The 11,710-nt window shown below is 42.8% G+C and overlaps 1 long non-coding RNA gene across 1 annotated transcript; it reads right to left on the bottom strand.

The window, feature by feature from the left end:
- Positions 1-284: 284 nt before the first annotated feature.
- On the bottom strand, positions 285-10,648 carry LOC125940583 (uncharacterized). The gene is made up of 2 exons (XR_007463771.1): positions 4,052-10,648; positions 285-4,017 (listed from the first exon to the last, which is right to left on the bottom strand). It is a non-coding gene; the product is annotated as an uncharacterized LOC125940583 (long non-coding RNA).
- Between the last annotated feature and the right edge of the window lie 1,062 nt (positions 10,649-11,710).

Here is an 11,710-nt window from a genome sequence, read left to right as displayed (position 1 = left end):
TGTTTTGTCACAATCCTCCCATTCTGCTTCCTTTGTGTTGCCTTTGTTTTCTCACTGTTTTCGCAAGGCCCAGAAGGCTGGACGAAGGTTCGTAAAAAAAAAAAAAAAAAAAAGTCATCCACTCGATTGCAGCACGAAGCTACAAATCCCCAGAAAAAAATCTTCGCAGTTGAAGAAAAAATTGTCCTGGTCTAGAGATCCAACCTAGCACGCATGGGCATGCCTGCAGCAGATGCACTCCGTGGTGTTGCTTCTGTTGCTGACGACGAACATACCCACACATCTTCACAGTGCAAATTTATTACTTCAACGTGTAACTGCAACACAAGTTCCACTTACATCATTCAGTGCGAGTGAGTTGTAAGTCAGTAATAAAACATCTAATGTTCACGGCACAATGTTTAGTCCCGCATTTAGTTAAGAACAGTGATAACGGCAAAACTGGAAAAGGTAAAGCACGGAACTCACAGACATGCACTTCGACAAACTTTCTCGGCAATGCTCGTTGTCACAGAAGAATGCACGCATAAAGAAATGTGCTAGTAAAGATAAGTGTACCTGTAAAGGTGTGGCACTTTGTCAGGAAGTCAAAGTTTGAGTGCGTTTTCTGCCGAGAAATGTTGCCAATAGCTAATGTTAAAAATAAATCTGAGGTTCTCAGTTGCATCTTTAGGACATACTTGACCAAAAGTGTCTATACAAACTTGGAACGTAACAATGTTCTCTAAAACAGACAAACAAAGATTGTCAGCAGAATAAAGTAAATGAAAGCACAATATACATAAACGAAGCCTTTGGCCTGCGCTTTTTTCAGCTAAACATGATAAGGCTGAGTATTAAATAACAAGTAAAAGAACACAAATTATTGTAAGAGACATTTAATTTCACAACTTCCCAGCAGCATTTGATCACTCGGAAATAGTGTTTGCTAGACATAACTATCAGCAAAACTCAGAAATACTTTGTTCTGTTTTGGCAAGTGGAGTAAATGCGGAACCAAAAACATAAATAACAAATAAATAATAATCCAAGTTTGAAGGACTAACAAGTAGCTGCCATTAGGCTTTTAAGGCCAAGCTGCAACAAGATGGCGTTTCTTTACTTTTTAACGTCAGCTGCCACAACAGAATCTTCCAGCTTTCTTGATAAAGACTCCTATGGTCGCATCTCACAAACAAAAGCCTACAGTATTTTTTCTGCCAAAGAGAAAAAACTATTTAAGTCCGGCTGCCACAACAAAACATATCCACTGCTGCAATTCGTTGGCACAAAATTATGGAATAAGTGTATTTAACTGTAAGGTACTTGCATCACATCATCAGTTAAGCAGATTCTCAAGTAACGAAAAAAAACAAAAACTAAAAAACTTGCTTCAACTCTTGCCACACGCACACACCAAACACAACACAATGCTAAAACGTAGCTACTGGTTTCCGACAAATGAAACCAGAGTAAGCAGCTCTTGGAGTATGATAACGTAAGTGCAAAGAAAAGAGGATTATTGTTAACACTGCATTGTAGTGTGTTTCGTCAGTTTGCAAATCAGGCTCGCCGAACCGACCAGGGATACTGCAGCCTTGGAGAAAATAGCCCTTTGCTTTTTCCTTATATACAAACAACCGAGTAGGCAGCTTCCAATATACTGGGCTCTGCCTTGTGACAAACATTGGCATTATCTGCAAATGACATGCATTATCTATAAAGACTGGCCTGGTTGTTCATCCACACGCGCATTCATATTGCCGTCACTAAAACAGCAGACCACCTCTGAATTTAGACAATGTCATCAACATTTGCAAGTTCTGAACGGTTACAACGTAAGGTTTTCTTTCACTTTGTTCTGTTCATTTATCATCCAATGCTGATTACTAGCCCATCCTGGTGATAACATGAGTGGAGTGCCGCTTGGAGTACTGATGAAGCAACAAAACGAAAATAATTGGAATGTAATCGTTGCATTGTCCTGGCCCTGTACATCCACCTCCAATCAAAATTATGGATGGCTCGCTCAAATCTAGGACGAGACGCTGCGCTGAGCCATGTACTGGGCTTCGGATTTCATTCACAGCGCTCCACCCAGAATTTCGGAGAGTGAGCGAAAAAAAAAAAAAAGTCTCGTCATTCGTTGTTCACTCAAAACTGAAAACAGTGCAAACGATTTTGTTTCACTTTTACTCTTTTTGAAGCCCTTTCGTGAATGTTTCAACTTTCTCGGTTCCGATTATAAGCGATCACACGAGGGCAAGCGAACGGTTTGCCTTCTGCACCGCTACAAGATTACACCCCCGAGCTCGAGGTCAGGGGTTACGACTCTCGGCCGCGTGCCTCGTAACCTACTGTGTAGTTTAAGGAAGTCAAGCACCATGATCATGCATCCGCACCAACGAAAATTTTGCCAAGGATCGGGACAGGCTAAAGGCAGCGATTCGGAGCCCGGACCTGAACGAGCAACTATGGGCCATCCAGCAAGCCCACGACGTGGCCAAAAGGCTCTGCCTGCCGGTCCCAACGTGGGAGCAGCCCACTTTGTGAGGCAACTCACAACTTGCAGGACCAAATAAATATTTACCTTCCTTCCTCCCATCTGATTAACAGCTAGCTGCCTGTTTAGCCTCTTGGTTGGTTCACTTGGCAGGAGGTCCGAATACAGTCATCGACTATGGGACCTCTTTCTGTATTTTTTATTGCCAGATTGAATTCCTAGACTGGGGGCCATATCTTCTAACAATTTTCCTTTGCTCTTCGCGTTACCTCTAGTCAATGGTTCCCATACCACTCCCATGATTGTTATCGCCAGGATAAGCAACTTGGCACAACACATAATCAGAAAAGGATTAGAATTGAAGAAGATGTGGAGGGTGAACTTTAATTCAGCAGGGAAGCTTCCTTTCTGAGGAACCAAATACGTGTTTCTTAGTAGCTTGCATAATGCCATGTTCTGGTGAACGACAACTTCCTCTGTCACCGATTCGTCTGCCACTGTACTGCCGTTATCACTGTCTGTGCAGTCGATCATTGAAAAGGAATTGAATCAAAGGAAACGAGTTGTTCTGGTATCTGGGTTCACAGCTTTGTAGCACTTCAAATGTGACAGGAACTGGGCCGCGCAGCTCGAAATTGGTTTTTGTCACATGCCAAGCGAAGCATACTTTATGATAATCAGGTTTCTGTTTCACCATATTTTTGCTGTCTGCACACATTATTCATTGCTATTAACTGCCAAAGAATTAAAAAAGAAAAAGATTACCACAAGTACCTCAACACATAATACAGATAAAATGTTCAAACTTTGCGAGTTCAGAGTGCTTTTTTTATGAGTGTAACAATGTGGTTGTGCTAAAAATGTACTTTCATTGCTATCAGCAACATTTAGAGTGAGGAATTTACATATTTAGTCTACTAGCATTTGCTTGAAGCCCCAAGAGATGTTTGTTTATAAGAAGTGTCACCATGACCTTCTCATTTCTGAGCACATGGTATTTCTACATAAGAATGTCAGATAAGTTGGATAAGATAAGGGCTCAACTTTTTGGCACATGCAGCAATTTTTTCTTTCTTTTTAGCAGCTGGGCATGATACATAGCTTGTAACATAATGCTCCATTTAGTGACCTGCGACAATTTGTCCCACAATATCTATTCCTTCGACTTTAGCCATGTGTCCCCTCTGATCGGATGTCAGTGAAACATGCATAACATATCTGCAAGCTGAATGTCATGACATACAGTAAGTGGCTATGGTCGCTAGGGGCACAGGTTGTCGGTATCTCCCATTCCTGGACTTGCATGCAAAGTGGACTCTACTGCCATTCTGCCCCGGATCAGATTGCAACAAACATTTTAAAAATGTCAAATTTTGGATAAAGTGACAATTGTCTAAAGCATGCTTGCGGGAAATCTGCCACGTTTGGCCACAAAGTTGTTTGAGCGACACTAGAGTTTGCATGCCATGAAGTGAATACGGTGGTAGTAGAGGCACAACAGAATACCTCCATGCCAGTTGAAAGCTATGCAGGAACTATTTTGTAAAAATAAGTGCTACCACAAGCAACTGCACTGGCAAAGTTGCTTTTAGTCTCAGAGCATCAGTATCCGGAGGAGGTACTCTCAGTACTAGTTCACTTTCGCGAGATTTGACATGACTAGCACTGATGGTGTCGGCATCTACAAGCACCAGCATTCCTGGCAGAGTGCCAAGAAGGCTATCACCTGGAGATGCCAACCTGTCTGGTGCTAGCTACGCAAAATCTTGCGAAAGCAATTGTATCGCCAAAGATGAACAATGGAGGAATATTACTCTAGCCTCAGATCAATTGGACTTCTGTGACTCGTGCTGTGGCTTGAATATGCTGCGCAGCATCAACATTAATGGCAGCATTGTGAGCAGAAGCTTGCATTCGTGATTAGGGTGCAACAACAGCTGTTTGTGGTTCCTAACCATATGCGACGCATACTATGTGCCCTACACAAAGATAGAAAAATTCAACACTGGCTGCCTATAACACTGTAAACGAAAGTATACCCTCAGCTAGACGAGCACTGAGGCTGCAAAGTGTACCTCGGAGGTGTTTACCATTTCAGTGCTCGTGTACAGCAACTCCCAGCAGCAGCAATGATGCCTCTTAAAGGCCAGCAACCCCGAAGGAGGTCGCACTAGTCCACGCCTCTCCTTGTCTTATGTCTGTTTTACACAGTATCTTTTCCTAGAGCAGGGTGTAGGTTTGGCAAGTTAGTATTATATACTTTCACGATGACTATGTTACAAATGACTATGCTATCTTCACGAGCTTTGTGAGCATAGCCAGATAGCATAGTCATTTGTAAGTTTGGTCCTAATTTAATGTGCTGGCGCACAGAAAGTCGCCGCTCGTGCACGCTAGTTAAAGATTTGGGCGGCTGTGCATGTCTCAGGACCTATGCAAATCTGACTTGTTGCAGAAGCACACAAAAGTAAACACTAATCAAAAGATGTAGATGTATAACAAAATTTGGAGGATGCTTAAGCTTCGCTTTTAAGAGTGGAACGCGATAGCATTCAAAGATCCCCGACTGCTTCTCATGCTTCCCGGCAACTGCAGCTTATGTAACCGTAGTGTTTACTGGGAAACGCTGACGGCAAACGCTATGCACAAGGACGAGCTTTCTGGTAGAAACACGGCCTCTTGCGTGGGCCGATGTTCTGTTATTGTTTCGCAATTTTAATATTTCAGTCTGAGAAGGTCTAACACAAAAGGCATAGGCTATCGTTGTTTTGTTTCATGACATTTGTTTGTGGTCTGTCATTCTAAAAATTCCGAGGAATAACTCTGTAAAGAATGTAAGACAAGCTATGAGCAACTTTAGTGATAGAATAACTTTAGTGCCGTATAGAATATATATGGCAATTTTCGCTCACTGCACGCCAACGCCGGCTACGGTGCCCGATTTCCTGCGACACGGGGCCCTTAACACTATCACGCTAATATTTGACGATGTCTCATGGGGGAGCCCTGATTGTTCAGAATAACATTGGTTCGAGGTGAACAAGCTGATGCAGACATGCAGCCAGACATGCACGCCATGCCTCCCTGTGGTAGGGCTTCACACATCTGCCCGTACCTCTGTTCCACATGTTCAAAGTAAGCAGCCCATTACAGCAGCAGACACTAGAGGTGTGCGAATATTTAAAGCTTTCGAATAACGGATCTTCGAATCGAATAGCCACTATTCATAAATGCAATGCAAATATTTTTCTAACACATTTAAAATATTTCAAAACATGAACTGCACCCAATTAAACATAAAATTGGAGAAGTACGGTAAATGTTCACTCCCGCGGGCATAGTATAACATGATAACTTGCATAGTGGAGCTGGCTACTAAAATGGAGTCTTGTGCATGCAAGGAAATTACTTGTTTGCTCCTAATGCTCCACTCATGCTTTTAGTAAACAATGCTTCATAATGCACTATTTAATGGCAGAAATTTGCCAGCTTTAAGAATACTAGGATGTGAATGTTGTTTTATATTAATTACGATAATGGCTGCTCATTATTAAATAACTATTTGATATTCAATTTGCTTTGACTCGCTTCTGGCACTATTTGATTCTGTTTCGAAAATCAGGATTCGCACACCCCGTAGCAGACACACTAGCTCTATAATTGAAGTTTTCATTAATCAGATAATGGCAACATCATTAATTATAAAATGCAACAGCACTTTTGCCATGACTGAAATCTTCTGTGCCTTATTCTTGGCCTACCTCACCTAGATTTGCATAAGCTTAACAACCACTTGTTCACATGAGCAACATTGCCACTGCTGGGCTGTGCTGAAGTACATGCTGCAAACACATGGCACTGCACAGTTGACCTAAGTGCGCCTTCGCAACATAAGCAAAAATTGTTGACAAATGGCTGTACTCTAATCTTGCAGACATTAAAATAATGCATAAATTCCCTATCACGCATCTGCAAAACCACTGCACTGTGCTACGAGGCCCCCACATACATTACAAATACAGTTAAGACAACATTAAGAGTTGCCGTGGACATGTAACATCAGACACCGGCCATTTCACAGGTTTTCACAACAGGCATGCAGAAACGATGCCGGGATACCTGTTGGGCCGCAGCACACTGAGCCTGCGTGACATGCCAAGGTAGTGCAGCACTGCTTGCATCAAGACATCGCCTATACATACGCTTTCTGCTACCACTTCTCGGAGTTGAACACGCATTGCTGCACTGTTACGGTTAAGTGCCCAGCTGATAAAAGTCACTAAAGAGCACGCCAGCTAAGTAGGTTGCAGACTCTGTCCCTTAGTCGGCAGAGATAATGCCAAATCCTGGCAGCATTCCTTGCAGTACCACACAGGATTTTCATGAGCCCATCAAATGATCGTTTGCCAGCAGAGGCTTCAAATTTGTGACCTGCTATCTGTGTGCGTAAAAATGTGCCCTGAGATGGCATGCCTGGACAAGACACCATGATGGGAACACTTCGAGCTATGGAATATGACTGGCCAGCAGTGGCCGACATTTCCGTGTGCCAGAGACAGTTCAAAGCAGAGCACGAGCGGCACCAGCAGTGGCTTGAGTGTATGTATGAGGTGATTGACCCGCACAATAAAATTCTAGCAATAAAAACAAGCCTCCAAATTCAGGAGATTATGCCACCGGCAGCTGCTGTCAGGTCCAGCCATACACACGTTGGCCTGTTGATGCTTTCTGCAGATACCGTGCCTGTCCAGGACATGCAGCTATATACCACTCGGGATATCGAGTGATAGCCAAGTATCAGAAGAGAAATCAGTGCAGCATCCATCCGTCACTTGACGGCAATGCCCTGTTCTTAAAGATGCCACTAGAACACACCAGCCATGGTAAAGTGTTTGAGGAATTATGCTGGACCGTCCATCTCTTCATTGATGGCAATGCACTACCAGAGTAGACCGTGTGCCGGTCAAGTGGTGAAGGCTCTGAAGCATCTGTACTTCAGCTGACGGTGATGCCTAGCTCTTGAAGATTCCTCGGGAACACTCCAGCAGTAGTCAAAAGTTTCAGGTAAGGTGCTGAAGCACCAGTTCCTTCTCTGACAGCAGTGCACTGCCTCTGAGGGCAATGCTAGAACAGGCATTGTGGCAGTCAAGTGTCCACGCGAAGACGCTGAAGCGTCTGCTCCTCAGCTGACGGCGATGCCCTGCTCTTGGAGATGCTTCTTGCGGTGTCGCACCAGGATCGACCTCTGGATGAAGGTGCGCAGGCAGAAGTCGCACTTGTGCGGTTTCTCACCCGTGTGTGTCAGGATGTGCCGCGAGAGGGTCTGCTTGAGGGCAAACGAGGCACCGCAGTAGAGGCACCTGAAGGGTCGATCCCCGGTGTGGATGAGCGCGTGCCGCTCGAGGCTGCTGCGCCGCGTGAACATCCGGGAGCACCGGTGGCACCGGAACTGGTTCGGCCGCAGGAAGTGGGAGTTCAGCTGAAGATGCCAGTCCTGGCTGGCACGTCCTGATGCGAAACAGAACAAGGGCAAGGCACTAATCAATCAGGTATGACAAGGAGCCAGATGTCTTTTTTTTTTCTTTTTACTGTTGCCTCTTTGCAGAAGAAAAAGTACTGAGAAGCCCTGCACAAAGCACTTATGCAAAGAGAAAAGATACTAGTTTTAGCCTGTCCATGAACTATTACTGTTAATGTGGAGCACCAGTAGTGCTAGCTCGTGATGCTGAGTTCAAGTAGAATGCATACAAAACTAAATTTACAATGACTATGTTTTACTTAGCTGCTGTTGTAAGGACGTAGGCAGCAATAATCTTTGACATATAGTAACTCTTTCTTTTGGGGGAGAACATTTGTGCAACACAAGAAAGTTTCTAAAAATTTGGGGTTGAACAATACGCTACTAGGTGTCACTGAGAACATTCGTGCACTACAAGTTTCTAAAGAAGTGTGGTCAATTTGATCGTCACGGTTCAAATTGACCAATCGTGTGCGGCTCGATGGAACGGACCGCCTCCGTTCCATTTTGGAATGCGTACAAGATCGCGCCCTAGTCTGAGAACATTCATGCAAGACAAGAAGCTTCCAAACAAGTTGTGGTTGAACAAAACATCACTAAGTGTCGCCACTGGTAAGGTTGCCAACCGGTGTTCTGGTGTTTCACAAACAAAAGTGGTTATACATACAACACCCTGAACAAAAGTTTCATATATACAAGCATGTTTCTCAATGAATGAGATTGTGCTGAACTCGACTACTTATAATTTACTTTGCCAGTAAATGATGCCAAATAACTTACACACCAACAAGCTAACAACAGCCATTAAACAACAGAAATAGTGCTAAACTGGCAAACAAGAGTCATATTAGTTATTAGAAAGATACAACCAATGTACTGTTGGTCTAAGTTTTCAGACTGAGTGTTATATCTTGATTTGTATACTGCAGCATTGCTCGTTATCTGAGAAATGGTACACAGTGGTACAGAACACTGACATCTTGGGCCAACACAGTAATAACATGTAGTTTCATACGTGGGCTACTGACAATTTTTGAATAAGTTAAACAACAAAGAAAATTGTTTTCTTGCAAGAGGTCTGCTCACGAAAGAAAAGAAGTCGCTACTATCTTAACTGCACATAGCTTCCTTTTGTCCCCATTTACAAGTGCTCATTACATTGCTGCAAAAATAGTTGCTTGTTCATGTATCATAAATGTGCAAAAGATCCGCTTACTTTTATGTTCAGCAAATATATCGTGAAGGAATAGGCAGAAAACTGTAGCAAATGGCATAAAGAGAACCTCAGCACACAGTTTTCTGTGCAAACATTCATGTTCACTTTCTAAGTTCCTAAACTTTGTGCAGCATCATTACACACAAGCACAGAGCCACTGATACAATACATTCTGTGCTATAAAACAAGTGCCAAATTGTAGCATGTGCAGCCTTAGTCTCATATTTAATGAAAAGCAGGCTGCCAAGAAAGCAACACATCTCTTTAATACAATCAAATTAATCCTCAAGTCGGCTAGTGTCATAACAGGTACGGCCTTCGAAACAAGCTACAAAGCCATAAGAAGCACAAGCAGCGGTACCTAGCCCTGGCTGCATTGTCTGATGCCATCAAACTTCAGGATTCTCGAAAGCTTGAGCACGAGAGTTTGCCTCGGTCTCTACAGTGTTCCAGCATTGTCTATGCAAATGAGGCCAACTAGACATCTTGAAATAAGCTGCAGTAATACCCTTCTCGATTCCTCGGTACCCAACCAAGTACCTTACCTTTGATCCTTTTCAAAATGAACTCGGAAGAACTCACATAAGATATTAATCCAAAATATACAGTAGAATATGTGCTTGTGAGCATGCTTTATTTTTGAATGCGAGAAAACCAGCCAGTGGTGACTTTGATCATCAGCAATCCTACAGAAGGTATTTTAACAGTGTGACGGGAACACAGCACACTGACCTGTATAGTTGCTCATTAGAAAGTCTATTGCCATGTGTAAAGTTTTCAGAATTGCACATACTAAGGTCCAGACATACCAGAAGCAAATATACACAGGAACTAAAACATCATGAACAGTCAACAGTCTAAACAAACTTCATGCATGTGTGGCAAGACATGAACAGTTCTGAGGACAATTTTTATCAGTGATGAAATGGTAGCAGAACAGTAGCTGCTTCCAGTTTCTTCAATCAAATGCATCAAATGGGTCTTCTGGAAGTCCTGAAACAAAGTAATTTGGTAATGTCAGGCACACCAAGATTACAACCACCACACAAAAAATGCATGTCATCGGCATGACAACATGGAATAGACCACAGTTCTTTCTTTTCTGATAAGCTGATGATAGGAAAGAATAAAAAGAATAATAACACACTGCCTGCAGCTTTTTTTTTTTTAATGTAATTTTCAGACTATGCCGCTAACTAGAAGATTGTACTGAAGGGTCGTAAACTGAGCTTGATGGTATACAGGCTGTCCCAGCTATCATGCATCACATTTTAAAAAAAGATGGCCGATTCTACGTGAAAATAACCAAGTGTATATATTTCACAGTCGACTAGAGTAGCCACCAGTAATATTTTTGTTGATGCCATTGAACTTAATAATTAATTTATTTATTATTAAACCTAATGTTAAGAAACAGGAAGAGAGCGGTGTGAATCAGAGAGCAAACGGGGATAGCCGATATACTAGTTACGAGGAAAAAAAATGGAGCTAGGCAGGCCATGAAATGCGTAGGATAGATAACCGGTGGACCATTAGATTTACAGAATGGATACCAAGAGAAGGGAAGTGCAGTCGAGGACAACAGAAAACTAGGTGGGGTGGTGAAGTTGGGAAATTTGCAGGCACAAGTTGGAATCAGCTAGCGCAAGACAGGGGTAATTGGAGATCGCAGGGAAAGGCCTTCGTCCTGCAGTGGACATAAATATAGGCTGATGATGATGACATGTTTTTTTTTTTAATTACTGCTCTGAATGCCATGCTGTCAATGAAGAGTTTGTAGGAAATTGAAAGAAACTTAAGGTTGGCTTGTTTTCAGCCAGGTACTTTTTGCCCATTCATTTTTTCTAGCTGATAAAGCCCCTGAGAAATGAAAACTAATGAAAACATGCGACTAACCGTCCGGCCACATCAAAAAGCAGCACCCTCAAACACGCTCCACAGCAGTTGGTGGCAGAGCTGGCGCTTCATCTGGTGCGCGGGCGCACAACAGCACCCTGGTGATGATAAGAAATGAGTGTCGATGAGTCGTGGAAAGAGTGTGCTCACTAACTCCTGTAGAGCAGGTTTGAGGGCACTGCGCTTTGATGTAGGCGTACGGTTTATTACGGGGTAATCTTCATTTTTTGCAGGGTTTCTTTATCGGCCAGAGTAAATGAACAGGGCAAAAATTACCTGGCTTAAAACATGCTAGTTTTAAGTTTGTTTCGGTTTTCTACAAATTCTTTGTTGACAGCACGCCATTCAGTGCAGTAATTAAAAAAATTCTTCATTGCAATTAATAAATTGAATTGCAGTCAGCAAAAGGTTACTGGTGGCTGCTCTACTCAACTGTGCACAATAATCACAAGCACTTGGTTATCTTCGTGTAGAATGGCCCATTTTTTTTAACCACGCAATGCATGATGGTTGGGACACCGACTACTTAACGAGAATATCTGGGCCTGGCCGTGTTACTAATCTTGTCCCATCTTCTTGCACTGTGTCCAAGTATTCT

Source organism: Dermacentor silvarum, chromosome 10 (genome assembly GCF_013339745.2).
Source record: "Dermacentor silvarum isolate Dsil-2018 chromosome 10, BIME_Dsil_1.4, whole genome shotgun sequence".
Classification (NCBI taxonomy): domain Eukaryota; kingdom Metazoa; phylum Arthropoda; class Arachnida; order Ixodida; family Ixodidae; genus Dermacentor; species Dermacentor silvarum.
The sequence above is the reverse complement of the archived record's forward strand: the minus strand, read 5'-3'. Positions and strand labels throughout refer to the sequence as shown.